Here is a 22,502-nt window from a genome sequence, read left to right as displayed (position 1 = left end):
GCCAGCTTCAAAAACGTGCTCGTGCACGATATCCCCATAGAAAACAATGGGGCAGATTGAGCTGAAAAAAAACCTAAGACCTGCAAAAAAGCAGCGTTCAGCTCCTAACGCAGCCCATTGTTTTCTATGGGGAAACATTTCCTATGTCTGCACCTAACACCCTAACATGAACCCAAGTCTAAACACCCCTAACCTTACACTTATTAACCCCTAATCTGCCGCCCCCGCTATCGCTGACACCTGCATATTAATTTTAACCCATAATCTGCCGTTCCGTATACCGCCGCTACCTACATTATCCCTATGTACCCCTAATTTGCTGCCCCTAACACCGCCGACCCCTATATTATATTTATTAACCCCTAATCTGCCCCCCACAACGTCGCCGCCAGCCACCTACAATAATTAACCCCTAATCTGCCGATCGGAGCTCACCGCTACTATAATAAATGTATTATCCCCTAAAGCTAAGTCTAACCCTAACACTAAAACCCCCCTAAGTTAAATATAATTTTATCTAACTAAATAAATCAACTCTTATTAAATAAATTATTCCTATTTAAATCTAAATACTTACCTGTAAAATAAACCCTAATATAGCTACAATATAAATTATAATTATATTGTAGCTATTTTAGGATTAATATTTATTTTACAGGCAACTTTGTATTTATTTTAACCAGGTACAATAGCTATTAAATAGTTAAGAACTATTTAATAGCTACCTAGTTAAAATAATTACAAAATTACCTGTAAAATAAATCCTAACCTAAGTTACAATTAAACCTAACACTATACTATCAATAAATAAATTAAATAAACTACCTACAATTATCTACAATTAAACCTAACACTACACTATCAATAAATAAATTAAATAAATACCTACAATTATCTACAATTAAACCTAACACTACACTATCAATAAATAAATTAAATACATTCCTACAAATAAATACAATTAAATAAACTAACTAAAGTACAAAAAAATAAAAAAGAACTAAGTTACAAAAAATAAAAAAATATTTACAAACATTAAAAAAAATTACAACAATTTTTAAACTAATTACACCTACTCTAAGCCCCCTAATAAAATAACAAAGACCCCCAAAATAAAAAAATGCCCTACCCTATTCTAAATTACAAAAGTTCAAAGCTCTTTTACCTTACCAGCCCTTAAAAGGACCTTAAAAGGACATTTTGCAGGGCATGCACCAAAGAATTCAGCTCTTTTGCCTGTAAAAAACACATACAATACCACCCCCCAACATTACAACCCACACCCACATACCCTAATCTAACCCAAACCCCCCTTATATAAACCTAACACTAAGCCCCTGAAGATCTCCCTACCTTGTCTTCACCTCACCGGGTCCCGATCTGTCCAGAAGAGGGTCCGAAGTCTTGATCCAAGCCCAAGCGGGGGGCTGAAGAGTGACGTCCATCCTCGGGCTGGATCCAAGCGGCGGGCTGAAGAACTCCATCATCGGGCTGAAGTCGGAAGTCCATCATCGGGATGAAGTCTTCTATCAAGCCGCATCTTCAATCTTTTTTCTTCCGGAGCGGAGCGGAGCCATCTTCTTCCAAGCTGACGTGGAACATCCTCTTCAACCGACGCCTACTCGCTGAATGACGGTTCTTGGTTTGGGTTACATTAGGGGTATGTGGGTGGTGGGTTGTAATGTTGGGGGGGGGTATTGTATGTTTTTTTTTACAGGCAAAAGAGCTGAATTCTTTGGGGCATGCCCCGCAAAGGGCCCTTTTCAGGGCTGGTAAGGTAAAAGTGCTTTGAACTTTTTTATTTTAGAATAGGGTAGGGCTTTTTTTTATTTTGGGGGGCTTTGTTATTTTATTAGGGGGCTTAGAGTAGGTGTAATTAGTTTAAAATTGTTGTAATTTTTTCTAATGTTTGTAAATATTTTTTTGTAACTTAGTTCTTTATTATTTTTGTACTTTAGTTAGTTTATTTAATTGTATTTATTTGTAGGTATTTTATTTAATTAATTTATTGATAGTGTAGTGTTAGGTTTAATTGTAGATAATTGTAGGCATTTTATTTAATTAATTTATTGATAGTGTAGTGTTAGGTTTAATTGTAGATAATTGTAGGTATTGTATTTAATTAATTTATTGATAGTGTAGTGTTAGGTTTAATTGTAACTTAGGTTAGGATTTATTTTACAGGTAATTTTGTAATTATTTTAACTATTTTAGCTATTAAATAGTTATTAACTATTTAATAGTTATTGTACCTGGTTAAAATAAATACAAAGTTGCCTGTAAAATAAATATTAATCCTAAAATAGCTACAATATAATTATAATTTATATTGTAGCTATATTAGGGTTTATTTTACAGGTAAGTATTTAGCTTTAAATAGGAATAATTTATTTAATAAGAGTTAATTTATTTAGTTAGAATAAAATTATATTTAACTTAGGGGGGTGTTAGGGTTAGGGTTAGACTTAGCTTTAGGGGTTAAAAAATTTATTAGAGGGGGCGGAGCCGGCCACAGAAGAACATGGCCGCATAAGTGAGAAGCTCCGGAGCTCATAGAATCGATGGCGGGTTTCCCGGGCAGTAACAAACAACCCGCATACCGATATGAGGTGGCATTAACTGCCTGACCACCACTGGGGCATATCATGCAATTTAAATCCCTATCCCGAAGCGCGACACGGAAGTAATGATTTGCGGCCTAATCAGGGGCCTACATACCGGAGCCTGGTGACGCAGCTGTTTGAGCGCTGCTCAGCATATCACTGAACGAAACTTCTCAGCGCAACAGGGTGCCCAGCGACTGCAGACACCACGATCCTGGATTACCGCAAGTATTTTCTTATGGGGTTTAGCAGTGTGGAGCAATCTGATGTGGGGGAACAAACATGTAGATCAACCGGATAACTGGCTTAATACACCTGGCATGGAAGTTACACCTTTAAGCTGGACTCTATACACCCCACACGCTCACATAGTGGCACTATAACACCTTGATTTCCCGGTCTATAAACAAAGTAACAAGGAGGCCTGCACTACGATCACCCCTTCCCATATGGGCCCACACTTCACTAAAGCAAACAAGGCCTAAGACACTAGATAACCAGAAAGGGGATGCTTTAAAGAGACTTTCCATTAAGCTGTGATCAGTTAGCCCCCAGGCATCGTGCCTCCTCATAAACCACACACCTTGCAGATTAGAGCAACGTCATGACTTCTCGCAGCAAGCAAAAAGCTGACAAGATGAATAAACCAACCATGTCTGCAGCCATGAAATTGAATGCCTTTTTTAAACCCAAGAGGGATCGACCCTGTCTACCCTGAACATGACACCAGGAGACATTACAGATATCTCAGAGGACAACTCCCTTGGGGATGATATCCAAAATACCCCTCTCACCAAAGCGGACTTAAACAATCTTCCCACAAAAAAAGACCTCACTTTTTTCATGTCGCAAGTTAACCAAGCTATCAAGGAAGGTCTATCTGGGGTTAAAAAAGAAATTACTGTTCTAGGGAATAGAGTAATGCTGTTAGAAGAACAAGTTGAGGAAACAGCCAAGACCTCAGACAATATGGAAGCGGCCATTGCATATCAGAACACAGCAATAGTCCAACTACAGACCCAAATGGAGGACCTCGATAACCGAGGGAGACGTCAGAACCTCCGAATTAAAGGGGTCCCAGAACAAATACACCAGGCCCAGATAGCCTCTTACCTCCAAAACCTGTTTTAATATTTATTGGATTTAAATGCTGGTGAAACTATATTGCTAGATAGAGCCACCGGGCACTGAGAGCACGACCCTCCAACACTGCTCCACCCAGAGACATTGTCCTGTGCTGTCACAAATTCACAGATAAAACATAATTTATGTAAGAACTTACCTGATAAATTCATTTCTTTCATATTAGCAAGAGTCCATGAGCTAGTGACGTATGGGATATACATTCCTACCAGGAGGGGCAAAGTTTCCCAAACCTCAAAATGCCTACAAATACACCCCTCACCACACCCACAATTCAGTTTAACGAATAGCCAAGAAGTGGGGTGATAAAAAAGTGCGAAAGCATATAAAAAAAGGAATTGGAATAATTGTGCTTTATACAAAATCATAACCACCACAAAAAAAAAAAAAGGGCGGGCCTCATGGACTCTTGCTAATATGAAAGAAATGAATTTATCAGGTAAGTTCTTACATAAATTATGTTTTCTTTCATGTAATTAGCAAGAGTCCATGAGCTAGTGACGTATGGGATAATGATTACCCAAGATGTGGATCTTTCCACACAAGAGTCACTAGAGAGGGAGGGATAAAATAAAGACAGCCCATGCCTGCTGAAAATAATCCAAAACAATGAATATCAGGAAGAATAGCAATCTTTCTGTGAAAAAGAACAGAAAGAGCAGAGATTTGTCCTTTCAAGGAACTTGCGGACAAACCCTTATCTAAACCATCCTGAAGAAACTGTAATATTCTCGGTATTCTAAAAGAATGCCAAGAAAAATGATGAGAAAGACACCAAGAAATATAAGTCTTCCAGACTCTATAATATATCTCTCTAGATACAGATTTACGAGCCTGTAACATAGTATTAATCACAGAGTCAGAGAAACCTCTTTGACCAAGAATCAAGCGTTCAATCTCCATACCTTTAAATTTAAGGATTTCAGATCCTGATGGAAAAAAGGACCTTGAGACAGAAGGTCTGGTCTTAACGGAAGAGTCCACGGTTGGCAAGAGGCCATCCGGACAAGATCCGCATACCAAAACCTGTGAGGCCATGCCGGAGCTACCAGCAGAACAAACGAGCATTCCTTCAGAATCTTGGAGATTACTCTTGGAAGAAGAACTAGAGGCGGAAAGATATAGGCAGGATGATACTTCCAAGGAAGTGATAATGCATCCACTGCCTCCGCCTGAGGATCCCGGGATCTGGACAGATACCTGGGAAGTTTCTTGTTTAGATGAGACGCCATCAGATCTATTTCTGGAAGTTCCCACATTTGAACAATCTGAAGAAATACCTCTGGGTGAAGAGACCATTCGCCCGGATGCAACGTTTGGCGACTGAGATAATCCGCTTCCCAATTGTCTATACCTGGGATATGAACCGCAGAGATTAGACAGGAGCTGGATTCCGCCCAAACCAAAATTCGAGATACTTCTTTCATAGCCAGAGGACTGTGAGTCCCTCCTTGATGATTGATGTATGCCACAGTTGTGACATTGTCTGTCTGAAAACAAATGAACGATTCTCTCTTCAGAAGAGGCCAAAACTGAAGAGCTCTGAAAATTGCACGGAGTTCCAAAATATTGATCGGTAATCTCACCTCCTGAGATTCCCAAACTCCTTGTGCCGTCAGAGACCCCCACACAGCTCCCCAACCTGTGAGACTTGCATCTGTTGAAATTACAGTCCAGGTCGGAAGCACAAAAGAAGCCCCCTGAATTAAACGATGGTGATCTGTCCACCACGTTAGAGAGTGTCGAACAATCGGTTTTAAAGATATTAATTGAGATATCTTTGTGTAATCCTTGCACCATTGATTCAGCATACAGAGCTGAAGAGGTCGCATGTGAAAACGAGCAAAGGGGATCGCGTCCGATGCAGCAGTCATAAGACCTAGAATTTCCATGCATAAGGCTACCGAAGGGAATGATTGTGACTGAAGGTTTCGACAAGCTGCAATCAATTTTAGACGTCTCTTGTCTGTTAAAGACAGAGTCATGGACACTGAATCTATCTGGAAACCCAGAAAGGTTAGCCTTGTCTGAGGAATCAAATAACTTTTTGGTAAATTGATCCTCCAACCATGATCTTGAAGAAACAACACAAGTCGATTCGTATGAGATTCTGCTAAATGTAAAGACTGAGCAAGTACCAAGATATCGTCCAAATAAGGAAATACCACAATACCCTGTTCTCTGATTACAGACAGAAGGGCACCGAGAACCTTTGAAAAAATTCTTGGAGCTGTAGCTAGGCCAAATGGTAGAGCCACAAACTGGTAATGCTTGTCCAGAAAAGAGAATCTCAGGAACTGATAATGATCTGGATGAATCGGAATATGCAGATATGCATCCTGTAAATCTATTGTGGACATATAATTCCCTTGCTGAACAAAAGGCAAGATAGTCCTTACAGTTACCATCTTGAACGTTGGTATCCTTACATAACGATTCAATATTTTTAGATCCAGAACTGGTCTGAAGGAATTCTCCTTCTTTGGTACAATGAAGAGATTTGAATAAAACCCCATCCCCTGTTCCGGAACTGGAACTGGCATAATTACTCCAGCCAACTCTAGATCTGAAACACAATTCAGAAATGCTTGAGCTTTCACTGGATTTACTGGGACACGGGAAAGAAAAAATCTCTTTGCAGGAGGTCTCATCTTGAAACCAATTCTGTACCCTTCTGAAACAATGTTCTGAATCCAAAGATTGTGAACAGAATTGATCCAAATTTCTTTGAAAAAACGTAACCTGCCCCCTACCAGCTGAGCTGGAATGAGGGCCGCACCTTCATGTGGACTTAGAAGCAGGCTTTGCCTTTCTAGCAGGCTTGGATTTATTCCAGACTGGAGATGGTTTCCAAACTGAAACTGCTCCTGAGGATGAAGGATCAGGCTTTTGTTCTTTGTTGAAACGAAAGGAACGAAAACGATTATTAGCCCTGTTTTTACCTTTAGATTTTTTATCCTGTGGTAAAAAAGTTCCTTTCCCACCAGTAACAGTTGAAATAATAGAATCCAACTGAGAACCAAATAATTTGTTACCCTGGAAAGAAATAGAAAGTAGAGTTGATTTAGAAGCCATATCAGCATTCCAAGTCTTAAGCCATAAAGCTCTTCTAGCTAAAATAGCTAGAGACATAAACCTGACATCAACTCTGATAATATCAAAAATGGCATCACAGATAAAATTATTAGCATGCTGAAGAAGAATAATAATATCATGAGAATCATGATGTGTTACTTGTTGCGCTAAGGTTTCCAACCAAAAAGTTGAAGCTGCAGCAACATCAGCCAAAGATATAGCAGGTCTAAGAAGATTACCTGAACACAGATAAGCTTTTCTTAGAAAGGATTCAATTTTCCCTATCTAAAGGATCCTTAAACGAAGTATCATCTGACGTAGGAATAGTAGTACGTTTAGCAAGGGTAGAAATAGCCCCATCAACTTTAGGGATTTTGTCCCAAAATTCTAATCTGTCAGACGGCACAGGATATAATTGCTTAAAACGTTTAGAAGGAGTAAATGAATTACCCAATTTATCCCATTCTTTGGAAATTACTGCAGAAATAGCATTAGGAACAGGAAAAACTTCTGGAATAACCACAGGAGATTTAAATACCTTATCCAAACGTTTAGAATTAGTATCAAGAGGACCAGAATCCTCTATTTCTAAAGCAATTAGTACTTCTTTAAGTAAAGAACGAATAAATTCCATTTTAAATAAATATGAAGATTTATCAGCATCAATCTCTGAGACAGAATCCTCTGAACCAGAAGAGTCATCAGAATCAGAATGATGATGTTCATTTAAAAATTCATCTGTAGGGAGAGAAGTTTTAAAAGATTTTTTACGTTTACTAGAAGGAGAAATAACAGACATAGCCTTCTTTATGGATTCAGAAACAAAATCTATTATGTTATCAGGAACATTCTGCACCTTAGATGTTGAAGGAACTGCAACAGACAATGTTACTTTACTAAAGGAAATATTATCTGCATTAACAAGTTTGTCATGACAATTAATACAAACAACAGCCGGAGAAATAGCTACCAAAAGTTTACAGCAGATACACTTAGCTTTGGTAGATCCAGCACTAGACAGCGATTTTCCTGTAGTATCTTCTGACTCAGATGCAACGTGAGACATCTTGCAATATGTAAGAGAAAAAACAACATATAAAGCAAAATTGATCAAATTCCTTAAATGACAGTTTCAGGAATGGGAAAAAATGCCAAAGAACAAGCTTCTAGCAACCAGAAGCAATGAAAAAAGAGACTGAAATAATGTGGAGACAAAAGCGACGCCCATATTTTTTAGCGCCAAATAAGATGCCCACATTATTTGGCGCCTAAATGCTTTTGGTGCCAAAAATGACGCCACATCCGGAACGCCGACACTTTTGGCGCAAAATAACGTCAAAAAATGACGCAACTTCCGGCAACACATATGACGCCGGAAACGGAAAAGATTTTTTGCGCCAAAAAAGTCCGCGCCAAGAATGACGCAATAAAATGAAGCATTTTCAGCCCCCTCGAGCCTAACAGCCCACAGGGAAAAGAGTCAAATTTTTGAAGGTAAGAAAAAATGATTAATTCAAATGCATTATCCCAAATATGAAACTGACTGTCTGAAAAATAAGGAAGTTGAACATTCTGAGTCAAGGCAAATAAATGTTTGAATACATATATTTAGAACTTTATAAACAAAGTGCCAACCATAGCTTAGAGTGTCACAGAAAATAAGATTTACTTACCCCAGGACACTCATCTACATGTTTGTAGAAAGCCAAACCAGTACTGAAACGAGAATCAGCAGAGGTAATGGTATATATAAGAGTATATCGTCGATCTGAAAAGGGAGGTAAGAGATGAATCTCTACGACCGATAACAGAGAACCTATGAAATAGACCCCGTAGAAGGAGATCACTGCATTCAAATAGGCAATACTCTCCTCACATCCCTCTGACATTCACTGCACGCTGAGAGGAAAACCGGGCTCCAACTTGCTGCGGAGCGCATATCAACGTAGAATCTAGCACAAACTTACTTCACCACCTCCATCGGAGGCAAAGTTTGTAAAACTGAATTGTGGGTGTGGTGAGGGGTGTATTTATAGGCATTTTGAGGTTTGGGAAACTTTGCCCCTCCTGGTAGGAATGTATATCCCATACATCACTAGCTCATGGACTCTTGCTAATTACATGAAAGAAAGAGATAATCTTGCAAGCTGCACGGAAAAAATCACCGATTATTTTCGGTGAAGACAGCATACAAGTATATGCAGACCTTAGCAATCTTACGTTGGCGAAGCGCAAGGAAGCGCGCTATTTGACTCTACACTTAATGGACCTCAATATACCATACAGATGGGGATTTCCTTTCACTGTCAAGGTTACAAAGGAGGACTTATAGAGATCCAGAAGACTTAGAAAGTTTTTGCAACCAACTGGGGATACCGCAACCCTCACTTCCATCACTCAAAAACTCAACGCCCAGAATGGACGATTCCTAAAAAACGGAAGAATGCACCCCCCAGCTCCTTGTCTGGAGATGGGGACAAAGAGAATGTTACTTGAAGTGATGCTTAGCTGCCACAGAACATATCCTTTTTGCCATTTTACAGCTGTAATTTGACCTCTATCTTCAGAGGACTCGATGCCTAGCACGCCAGGCCATGGCGAATCACTCAGTTGACTGTGTTATAGGTTTATATATAATAGGTCTACAGTTGTAATGTTTAGTTTATTAGATAGCAAAGTTCAAATGTATATTTATAATAGGACACTGATGCAATGAACCTATCCTAAGTACACCTAGTTTTGCCAAAATGGTTACTGCTTAGATGCCACCTCTCCACACATCTGTGCTGGGGAACCCGCCTCTGAGACTGAGCTGGCCATTTCCTGTTAACTCTCAGACCTCCCTTTTTCCACACTTCATCTCAATTCTTTTCCTTCGGCCAGCCGCTCCTCTACCCTCTCTCAGCTTCTTCTCCCCCTTTCCCTCTCTACCCTATCTCTCCCACGCTTCTTTCCCTGAGTGCCCCTTGTTTCCCTCCTCACTACTGCTCCTGCCTGAGTTTTGCCCTTACTCATTACCTAGTACAGGCATGGGCTTGTTTCTGGTAGGATTGTTGTTGAAATGTATAACAAATGTTTATACCTGTTTGTATTTTTTGAACCACGTTAAATTTTTGTTTGTTTTTCTATTTTATTTTATGCCTGTCAGCTCCGCTTCACCCACAAGAGAAAGATTACGCTACTTAACCTCACCCTCTCCCACCCTTCATCACACATCTGGAAACCAACAGGTTGACGCTTTGACCTCTACCTTCCCTGAGCATATACAACGGGTAAGAGCTTTACAACACATAAGACACACTCAAGATGACTGACAATACTCTGACAGTAATATCACAGAATGTCAGGGGACTGAATTCACCCACAAAATGCTCAATAGCATTGAAGTGCTTCTCCAAACACAGAGATTCGATTATCTTTATTCAAGAAACTCACTTTAGGAGGGATGCAGAACCTAAATTTTTCTCCAAGTCACACCCAGTGGGTTTTTTCAACTCCCTGCAAGACAAAAAAATGAACGGGGTGGGGATCCTGATGCACAAAAACATACACTTTAAACTCCTGAACAGGGTTACAGATGATGAAGGTAGAATCCTTATACTGACAGGCTTGCTATTCAACAATCTCACAACCTTAGTAAACATATACGCTCCCAACAACAACAAAGTTAAATTTTTTAAACAGGTACATAAGTTAGTAAACGACAATAAGAAAGGGACCCTGATTTTAGGTGGAGACCTGAACGCCACCTTAGACCCCACCCTTGACTCCTCAGGGAAACCTCACGCTCACGCCCGACTCCCGAATGTGATTTAGAAATGCCTAACACAGTTGGGATTAATGGATATCTGGCGCATACAACACAGCTCCCAAAGAAACTACACTTTTTATTCTCATCCTTGGACAGTCTATACGAGGATAGATTACCTTTTAATTGATAGAAATCACTTAGCCTTGGCCACAGACTCTAATATCCAATCGACCGCATGGTCAGATCATTCTCAGATCAGCATTGATTTGAACTGGCCCAACCACCCCATCACCCCCTATATGTGGAGGATGGATAACTCGCTTTTACATGACCCCTAATAAAAGAGGCCTTAACCAAATCGATGACAAAATATTTTCACATAAACGCAATGCCAGACATTGAACCTAGATGCGTATGGGAAGCCCACAAGGCGGTGCTAAGGGGGGAGTGCATCAAACATTCGGCATATAGGAAGAAAACATATAACACGACGCTACGCGACCTGTCAGGTCAACTAGAGACCTTGGAGCTTCATCACAAAAACAATCCTTCTGACTCTATGACATACCTACAGTTGACTAAGGCCAGACAAGATCTTAATAATATCTTAGGGAAAGAAGCACAAAGAAAAGCCCTTGCTATTAGGAGACTGTACGCCTATGAAGGAAATAGATCAGGCCCTTTATTGGCAAAACTGTTGAAAGCCCAGACTGCCAGGTCCCAAGTAGACAAGCTGGTCACAACCGAAAATCAACATTTGTATGACAGTAAACACATAGCAGATTATTTCAGTAAATTCTACTCTAAGCTGTACAATCTAGAGTGTGAAAAGACGCCTGAACACCTACAAGACATGCAAGACTATATAAATAAAGCAGATATCCCGACCCTAGACGATACACAAAAAGAAACCTTAGAAGCACCAATCTCACTTTTAGAAGTGGTTAAAGCCATTAGAGATTTACCTTCAGGAAAGTGCCCAGGTCCAGACGGCTTTACGAACGTGTATTATAAAGCTTTCAGAGACATTTTGGCCCCACACCTAGTCTTGCCCAGGGTCTTATACATATGCCAGGCCCTCACGATCCCAGTACCAAAGTGGTACATCGCACATGTGTAGAAACTTATCAACCTCTTTGTCTGGGGGAAACTTAAACCCAGAGTGAACAGGGATAACTTATATAGAACACAAGACAGGGGGGGATTGGGCCTTCCGTGTTTAGCGACATACTTAGATGCCATCACTCTACAAAGAGTGTTGGACTGGCATAGATCTACGGAAGTCAAAGCCTGGGTGGCAATAGACTCCAATATCCTAAGGGCCCCGAATGTAGGAGCTCTTTGCTGGGTTCCCAAAGACCTTAGACCCCCACAATGTACTGAGCTAGCGATACACCGTAGAGTTTTCGACACATGGGACCTAATCACTAAACAGAAAAAATACATCTCAAGCTCTCGCTCCCCACTATTCCCAATCCCTAGAAACGCTGAACTGATTGGAGGACTGGACAGGGGTTACAAGAGATTGTCAGGCTGGGATTACACTGCCCCACTGAGAGATTTCGTTACACAAGGGAGGCTTAAAAAGAGAGAGGACTTAACCGACGTAATGGGAGGAAACTATGCGGGTTGGCTTAAATACTCTCAACTGGCTCACTTTGTCCAAACATCTCCATACAAGCAGGATTATTTGAGGGAGCTCACCCCATTTGAGAGTTTGTGCACCACAACAGGGCCTTTAAGGCATTCATTGTCATTAACCAAAATAATGATTCAGGGGGACCAATCCCATCAGCTCCCCTCATACACGCGTCATTGGCACTCAGACCTACACACTGACATGCAAACAGAGGAATGGCTACATATCTTCCTACGAACAAAGAAAGCTTTGACATCCCCTCAGGCATTGGAACTTAATTTTAAGGTCTTATCACGTTGGTACCTCACCCCGTTGAGGCTGCAATCTATCTACCCTAACACTTCAGGGAAATGCTGGAGGGGATGCAAAGCCAGAGGAACATACATCCACATGTGGTGGAGCTGCCCTAAGGTCCTGCCCTTGTGGAATTCAGTGGAGAATTACCTAAAACTACTTTTGGGGACTGATCTTTCTCTCACACCTAGAATTGCATTGTTGAATGACCTACCGAAAATACCATGCAAACTGAGACTTACTATACTCCAATTGGGCCTGACAGGTGCCAAGGCACTTATTGCATTTCACTGGAAGACACCATACACGCCGACTTTACAAAACTGGACGGACAAAGTTACAGACCTCCTACTCTTAGAAGGCTACGGGTACACCAATAGGGGGAAAACACACATACTAGCTGATATAAAATTCCTGTGGGAAGACAATGAGAAAAACGCCAACCCTACCCCTGGGAACACAACCTCCCAGCCCAGGACCCAAACAGCAGACTAACGACATACCACCGTCATCACAATCCCCCTTCCCGCACCCCCCCCCCCCAACCTCTCCCCCGGGATAGTTGGCCATTTGCTCCCGGTGGAGCCCAAAGGAGCCTGATAGGAAGTAGCGTAACATGATTAACTACCCAGGAGAGGATACGTGACGAGGGTAAATGTTATAATCTTCATTAACTATTCCTTCACATAGTTACATAAGATACTATAAGTGGCTGACAGTTATTATTTATTTTTATTATTTTTATCTTACTTTTCTTGTAGAATTTTTTCTTTCATATTTATTTATGTGTATATACATTTTGAGTTAATCTTCTTAGATTGGTTGTTCTTTTATTTAGAGTAAGAAAGGTTAACGTTTATGACTGTTTGTCTATAATTGAACCTCCTCCTCCAGTATGACATTTTAATACTAACATTGCAGATGGAGGACAATCTAAGAATATGTATACCAATGCCTTTGTAACACTAAGTATAACGTGTAAAACGCATCGTGTAACTTCTGTATATAAACCAATAAAAATGTTTAAAAAAAAAAAAAAAATGTTTTATTAGAGTAGCGGTGAGCTCCGATCGGCAGCTTAGGGGTTAATACTTGAAGTTAGGTGTCGGCGATGTTAGGGAGGGCAGATTAGGGGTTAATACTATTTATTATAGGGTTATTGAGGCGGGGGAGTGAGGCGGATTAGGGGTTAATAACTTTATTATAGTAGTGGTGCGGTCCGCTCGGCAGATTAGGGGTTAATAAGTGTAGGCAGGTGGAGGCGACGGTGAGGGGGGCAGATTAGGGGTTAATAAATATAATATAGGGGTCGGCGGTGTTAGGCGCAGCAGATTAGGGGTACATAGCTATAATGTAGGTGGCAGCGGTGTACGGAGCGGCAGATTAGGGGTTAATAATAATATGCAGGGGTCAGCGATAGCGGGGGCGGCAGATTAGGGGTTAATAAATATAATATAGGGGTCGGCGGTGTTAGGGGTAGCAGATTAGGGGTTCATAGGGATAACGTAGGTGGCAGCGGCGTGCGGTCAGCAGATTAGGGGTTAAAGAAATTTAATAGAGTGGCGGCGATGTGGGGGGACCTCGGTTTAGGGGTACATAGGTAGTTTAGGGGTGTTAGTGTACTTTAGAGCACAGTAGTTAAGAGCTTTATAAACCGGCGTTAGCCCAGAAAGCTCTTAACTACTGTTTTTTTTCTGCGGCTGGAGTTTTGTCGTTAGATTTCTAACGCTCACTTCAGCCACAACTCTAAATACCAGCGTTAGAAAGATCCCATTGAAAAGATAGAATACGCAATTGACGTAAGGGGATCTGCTGTATGGAAAAGTCGCGGCTGGAAAGTGAGCGTTAGACCCTTTAATAACTGGCTCCAAATACCAGAGGGTGGTAAAAACCAGCGTTAGGAGCCTCTAACGCTGGTTTTGACGGCTACCGCCCAACTCTAAATCTAGGCCTAAATCTAGGCCAGTGTATTTTAAATTATTTACAGTGCAAGGTTTTAGTACATTTACACATTCCTAGTATTTCGAAGGGCCTTCAAACACTGATAAGGATCTCACCCGATTTGCTCTAAAAATCACTTTCAAAAGAGAAACAAACTAGCTCTTTATAATGTTACTAGAGTGAAAAGGTGACCTGAAATATATCTGTAAGAAGTATATATTACATTTTGGGGAAATAGAGTTATAGTTTCCCTATCCAGGATACTTTGATAATAATTCAATTTTTTTGCAATAAATTCCAGACTCTTATAACTATTTTGCTGCCTTATTAGGACTCACATTCACCCTTCATTCACCTAAAAAAAAAAAAGACCCTCTTTCTTTTTTGCACCTGCACTATAAGGGCCCCCACAGACCCGTATCTCACGCAAAAGCCAGCACTATTCAGCTGGATTGTTTTTCTTTTACAAAGATATGACGAGTCCACGGATTTCATCCTTACTTGTGGGATATTAACCTCATCACAGCAGAGCTGTATATATAGCCCCTCCCTTCCCCTCCACCCCCAGTCATTCTCTTTGCCTGTCTTATACTAGGAAGACATGGTAAAGTGAGGTGTTAGTTTTAGTTTCTTCAATCAAGAAGATTTTTATTTTAAATGGTACCGGTGAGTACTATTTTCCTCAGGGGGATATGAAAGAAGATTTCTGCCCTGAGGTTGATGATCTTAGCAGTTGTAACTAAGATCCACGCTGGTTCCCACAAGACTTCTGAAGGTAACCATGAGACATCTTCAGGGTGGAGACCGGTTTCTTGCTACAAGCAGCATTAAGGTATGTGCAGCCCTTTTTCCTGTATGGGAATGGGGTAAGCAGTAATCCTAATTACAAGAAGGGGTATTACTGGAGTCCCTAGATTTTATTATAATTATTATAATGGTTGACTTTATATGGGCATTATGTGACATTGGAGAGACAAGAAAAACGAGGTATAACGTTTTTTATTTTTGGCATTTAAACATTCATATGTTTGATGGTGTATTTGAGGGGTTATATTGTGTTGCATCACTCAGGTGTAAAAACCGCTTCCCATGCGGTTGTGTTTGGGCCTACTCCGGGATTTGACCTTAAGGGGCGGGGCTTATTTTTGCACGCTCAGATGCGCACTTCCTTCAGGCTAGACAGCAACAAGCAGTATCTCCGGTGGCTCCTGGCTGTAGCAAGTGGTTCTGGAGTATTGGAAAGTTGTTTGGAAGCACCCTGGGGGCAGGTAGGCACCACAGAAGAGCTGTGGTGAGGTGCAGAGGGTATTTTTTTTTACTGTAAATGACAAATTGTTGTTTTAAAGTACTTTAAGAGCTTTATTTCTGCCCTTATTTCTGTGTGCAGTAATTTTTGGCTGAACCAACGATTTTTATGTTAAATTTAGATTTATTTAACGTTATTTAAGCATTTTGGGAAAATTGTTCACTTTTTCTTTCTTAAAGGCGCATTACACACTTCTTCAAAAGTTTATTTTAAGCAATAAATAGGTGTTTAAATGACTTTTGTGGTTATTATTAGTCTGTTCAACATGTCTGACATTGAGGAATCTGAATCTCAGTGTTCTATGTGTTTAGAAGCTATTGTGCAACCCCTCTAACATTGTGTAACTCTTGTACTGAAAGAGCCTTACATTGTAAAGACCATATATTAGGTCAAAAACGTGTGACTAAGGATGATTCTCAGTCTGAAGAGAATCAGGATATGCCATCCAATTCTCCCCAAGTGTCACAACCTTTTACGCCCACACAAGTGACGCCAAGTACTTCTAGTGCGTCTAATTATTTTACTCTGCAGGAGATGGCTGCAGTTATGTCAACTACCCTTACAGAGGTATTGTCTAAATTACCAGTGTTGCAGGGTAAACACAGTAGGTCATGTATAAATACTGAATCCTCTGATGCTTTATTAGCTATTTCTGATGTACCCTCACAGTGCTCTAAGTTGGGGGTTAGGGAATTACTGTCTGAGGGTGAAATTTCAGATTCAGGGAATGTTTTACCTCAGACAGATTCGGATGCTATGTCATTTAAATTTAAGCTTGAACACCTCCGCCTGTTGCTTAGGGAGGTTTTAGCGACCCTATTGTAATTCCTCCAGAGAAATTGTGTAAAATGGATAAATATCTGGAGTACCTACTTATACTGATGTTTTTCCGGTTCCTAAGAGCATTTCAGAAATTATAAGGAATGAATGGGATAGACCAGGTGTACCATTTTTCCCCCCTCCTAATTTTAAGAAAATGTTTCCAATATCAGATACCATTCAGGACTCATGGCAAACGGTCCCTAAGGTAGAGGGAGCTATATCTACTCTAGCTAAGCGTACTACTATACCCATTGAGGATAGTTCTGCTTTCAAAGACCCTATGGATAACAAATTAGAGGGTCTACTAAAGAAAATATTTGTTAATCAGGGGTTTCTTTTACAACCTATGGCTTGCATTATTCCAGTAACTACTGCAGCAGCTTTTTGGTTTGAGGCTCTGGAAGAGTCTCTTAAGGTTGAGACTCCATTAGATGACATCTTAGATAGAATTAAGGCTCTCAAGCTAGCTAATTCTTTTATTACTGATGCCGCTTTTCAAATTGCTAAATTAGCGGCAAAGAATGCAGGTTTTGCTATTTTAGCACGTAGAGCATTGTGGCTCAAATCTTGGTCTGCTGATGTGTCATCAAAATATAAGCTTTTAGCTATTCCCTTTAAAGGTAAGACCCTTTTCGGGCCAGAATTGAAGGAAATCATTTCTGACATTACAGGAGGTAAAGGCCATGCCTTACCTCAGGATAAGTCAGTTAAAATGAGGGGTAAACAGAATAATTTTCGTTCCTTTCGGAACTTTAAAGGAGGACCCCCCGCTTATTTTTCTTCCACAAAGCAGGAAAGGAATTTTACCCATTCTAAGTCTGGAGACCCAATCAGAACTGGAATAAGGGTAAACAATCCAACAAGCCTGCTGCTGCTCCTAAGAGAGCATGAAGGGGCAGCCCCCGATCCGGGATCGGATCTAGTAGGGGGCAGACTCTCTTTCTTTGCCCAGGCTTGGGCAAGAGATGTTCAGGACCTCTGGGCACTAGAAATAGTGACCCATGGTTATCAATTGGAATTGAAATTCAAGGACTTTCTCCCAAGAGGGAGATTCTATCTTTCAAAGTTATCTGCAAACCAGATAAAAAGAGAGGCATTCTTATGCTGCGTAAAATACCTTTTTACTATGGGAGTAATTTGTCCAGTTCCAAAATTGGAAGAGGGACAGGGGTTTTACTCTAACCTATTTGTGGTTCCCAAAAAAGAGGGAACATTCAGACCCATCTTGGACCTCAAGTGTCTAAACAAATTTCTAACAGTTCCATCATTCAAAATGGAGATGATACAAACAATTTTACCAATGATCCAGGAAGGTCAATATATGACTACCATGGACTTGAAGGATGCTTTCCTTCATATTCCTATCCACAAGGATCATCATCAGTTTCTAAGGTTTGCCTTCTTGGACAAACATTATCAGTTCATGGCTCTTCTCTTCGGGTTGGCCACAGCACCCAGAATCTTCACAAAGGTTCTAGGGTCTCTTTTGGTGGTTCTCAGACCGCGAGGCATAGCGGTGGCACCTTATCTGGATGGCATTCTGATCCAGGCATCAACATATCATCTGACAAAATCTCATATGGACACAGTGTTGTCTTTTCTGAGAATTCACGGCTGGAGGGTGAACATAGAGAAGAGTTCACTTGTTCCACAGACAAGGGTTCCTTTCTTGGGAACTCTGATAGACTCGGTAGACATGAAAATATTTTGGACGGAGGTCAGAAAATCAAAGATTCTAAATACTTGCTGAGCACTTCAGTCCATTCCTCGGCCATCAGTGGCTCAGTGTATGGAGGTAATTGGATTAATGGTAGCGACAATAGACATCATTCCATTTGCTCGCTTTCATCTTAGACCACTGCAACTGTACATGCTCGGACAGTGGAAGGGGATTATGCAGATGTATCTCCTCAGATAAATCTGGATCAAGAGACCAGAAACTCTCTTCTTTGGTGGTTGTCACCAGATCATCTGTCCCAAGGGACTTGTTTCTGCAGACCCTCATGGGTAATAGTGACAACGGACACCAGCCTTCTGGGCTGGGGTGCTGCTTGGAACTCCCTGAAGGATCAGGGTGTTTGGACTCTAGTGGAGTCTCTACTTCCAATCAATATTCTGGAATTGAGAGCAATATTCAATGCGCTTCAGGCGTGGCCTCAGTTGGCTTCGGCCAGATTCATCAGATTCCAGTTGGACAACATCACGACTGTGGCATATATCAATCATCAGGGGGGAACAAGGAGTTCCTTAGCGATGATAGAAGTATCCAAGATAATCCATTGGGTGGAGGCCCACTTTTGTCATCTGTCAGCGATCTACATCCCAGGAGTAGAGAACTGGGAAGCGGATTTTCTAAGTCGACAGATTTTTCATCCGGGGGAGTGGGAACTTCACCCGGAGGTATTTGCCTCATTGATTCTCAGATGAGGCAGACCAGAATTGGATTTGATGGCATCTCGACAGAATGCCAAGCTTCCAAGATATGGATCCCGGTCCAGGGATCCTCAGGCTGAACTGATAGATACCTTGGCAGTGACTTGGTTGTTCAGCTTAGCTTATGTGCTTCCACCGTTTCCTCTCCTCCCACGCGTGATTGCTCAAATCAAACAGGAGAGAGCTTCAGTGATCCTGATAGCGCCTGCATGGCCATGCAGGACTTGGTATGCAGATCTAGGGGACATGTCCTCTCTGCCACCATGGAAACTTCCATTGAGACAGGACCTTCTCATTCAAGGTCCTTTCCAACATCCAAATCTAATTTCTCTGCATCTGACTGCGTGGAGATTGAACGCTTGATTTTATCGAAGCGAGGATTCTCTGATTCGATACGCACTGTCAGATCAGGTCCGCCAGACTTTGATAATTAGGGGCCTATGCTACACCCTGCATAAAAAGAAAGAATGAAGTAGCTATTTTAATTAACAACAAATGTATATATAAGATTGTTAATGTAGATAAGGATGCAGAAGCAAGATACATCTTATTACAAATCCAAATCAATGATATTACATTTATAATATGTAATATTTATGCACCAAAAGAATTTTCCTCAGAATTCAGGGAAAAAATTAAGGCTAAACTCTTTCCTTTCATTAACCAAAATCTTATTGTGGGAGGCTATTTCAATATTACTCTATGTCCTGAGCTAGATAGATTTGGTAAAAAAAAATATAGAAGAGAGTATAATAACCATGCTAAGTATTTTAAATTTTTTTGTAATAAACTGAAGTTAATAGATATTTGGAGGATCAAAAATCTGGATTCACGTACATTCATATGTGAATCCAAAGCCCATAAACTCTTTTCCAGAATAGACTATCTTTTGATATCTGAATCTGTATCAATTTTAAAAGTAGCGCCTCAAATAAGTGACATAATGGTTTTGGATCACACGATTATATCTATTCTTTTTGATACATTAGGTAGGCCTAAAGAAAAAATCAAAGCTTCTTTTTTCTGACATATCTGATCAATAATTCCAGATTTATGAGCCTACCTATGAGCCTACCTATAAGTTTAACAAGAAATTTTAAACCAAAAAATACTAAGTACCCCCTAACAGTACAACCCCACCTGCCCAACCCCCCAAAATAAAAAAGACCAAAATTAAAAAAAAAAGCCCTAATCAAAAAAAAAAAAAAAAAAAAAAATAACCTAACACTAACTCCACAATAGGTACTTACCATTCCTGAAGTACGGCGGGGAAGGTCTTCTTCCAGACGGCTCCATATTCAATCTTCACCTCGGTGTCAAGGAGCCGAGGCGCTCTTCAATCTTCATTCAGGTGTCGTGGAGAGGTGGCAGTGTGGAGCGGAGGCAGTGCAGTCATCTGACGTGGAGGCTCCTCTTCATGCGATCGTCCGCTGCACACTGAAGATTGAATGCGAGGTACCCATTTTATTTAGGGGTACCTTGCATTCCTATTGGCTGAAAACGTCAAATCAGCCAATAGAATGAGAGCTGCTTAAATCCTATTGGCTGATTTGGGGGGTTGACGGATTAGGGGTTAATAACTTAATTCGGTAGATTGCTATGTGGGGGGTTGGCGGCTTAGGGGTTGATAACTTTATTAGGTACTTTGTGATGTGGGGGTTGGCAGATTAGGGGTTAATAGTGTATTAAGTTAGATTGCGATGTTGGGGGTTGGCAGTCTAGGGGTTAATGTTTTTATTAGTAGTTGCAATTTAAGGGCATGGCAGAGATAAGGATTTTGACGTGTTGGTTTAATTTTTGGGAGGCGGGTTAGATTTTTGCAGACGATTTTAACTTTTTTTTTGGTTTTAACTTCCGCACATTTCTAAATGTCGTCAGTTTATCCGATTTATGGCAGTTTATGATCTACAAGCGCAGTATATGTGATTCAGCCAATGTGCAAGGTGAATTTACGGGTGGTGTGGGTTTCAGCAGTTGCGCTGAAATTTACGCTGCATATGTAATCTCACCCCAGGAAGGTACAATTATTAAACAGGGAACCTCTTGGGAAGAGGAAAGTACCTTGGGGGTACTATTATGTTTACAGATAGGTGTTAAAGGAAGGTATTGATTGATGAATGAAAAGTTGCAGCTTTTTTGTTTTTGTAACAAAATTTTAACTTTGTGGAAAAATGGGAAAAAAGCATTAAACCTGGGTGTATGAGACAGTTGTCCCATTTCTCCCTCTCCACACTTAAGCTGATCACATCTCCCAAAGTCATGCAAAAAATAAAAATTACAGGAGGCATGGATCACCAGTATTAAATGTGCACATTCAATAACACATGGATTGTTTGTGTTAAAATTAGTCAGTAATTAATTTTTATTTTGTGAGAAATATTATGGATCATGTTACAGTAATCATGTCAAACAGCTTGGATTTGAATAGCCATATAGCATGTCAGTTTCACTCAGGTAATATATTTATATTTGGGCATGCCTTAAAATGCATTTAATTAAAATTCACTTGAAAGTCATGCAGCATATCTGTAAAAAGAAGTATAGAAAATATCACATGATCATTTCTATAGAAAGAAAGGAAGATATTTTGGCATCTATTTATCAAGCCGTCAACCGCAAATATGCTGGAATTCCGCAGCGTATTTGTGGCGAGCCTGATTCCCCTTAGTTATCAAGCCCTACAGACCGTGAAAAAATGGAATTTTTTGACATAACATACGATCCGCCGGACTCAGTCCGACACAGATCGATGCTTACGTTATTACAGATGTTCCGAATGCAAATTCGGCACAATCTGACTACTTTTGCTAGTTATCAATTTTCTACCAGGTACGCTCGCCACTATTCCGGCCCAGCGTACCTGGTTTTCAATCCGCCGCCCTGGAGGCGGCGGATGCCTTAGGAATCAATGGGAGTCTGAAAGCAGTGAAAGCTTATGTTCACTACTGCCCAATATCCCATTGATTCCTAAGGGAACGTTTACACCTAACACCCTAACATGTACCCCAAATCTAAACTCCCCTAATCTGCCGCACCTTACACCGCCGCCACCTACATTATACTTATTAACCCCTAATCTGCCCCCCCTACACCACCGCCACCCACATAATACTTATTAACCCCTAATCTGTCCCCCTACACTGCCGCCACCTACATTATACTTATTAATCCCTAATCTGCCCCCTACACCGCTGCCACCTACATTATACTTATTAACCATTAATCTCCCCCCCCCTACACCGCCGCCACCTACATTATATTTATTAACCCCTAATCTGCCCCCCTACACCTCCGCCACCTACATTATACTTATTAACCCCTAATCTGCCCCCCCTACACCGCCACCACCTACATTATACTTATTAACCCCTAATCTGCCACCCCCTATACCGCCGCCACCTACATTATACTTATTAACCCCTAATCTGCCGCCCCTACACCGCAGCCACCTACATTATACTTATTAACCCCTAATCTGCCCCCCTAATAGGATTG

Source organism: Bombina bombina, chromosome 1 (assembly GCF_027579735.1).
Source record: "Bombina bombina isolate aBomBom1 chromosome 1, aBomBom1.pri, whole genome shotgun sequence".
Lineage (NCBI taxonomy): Eukaryota > Metazoa > Chordata > Amphibia > Anura > Bombinatoridae > Bombina > Bombina bombina.
This window is presented reverse-complemented; position numbering follows the sequence as displayed.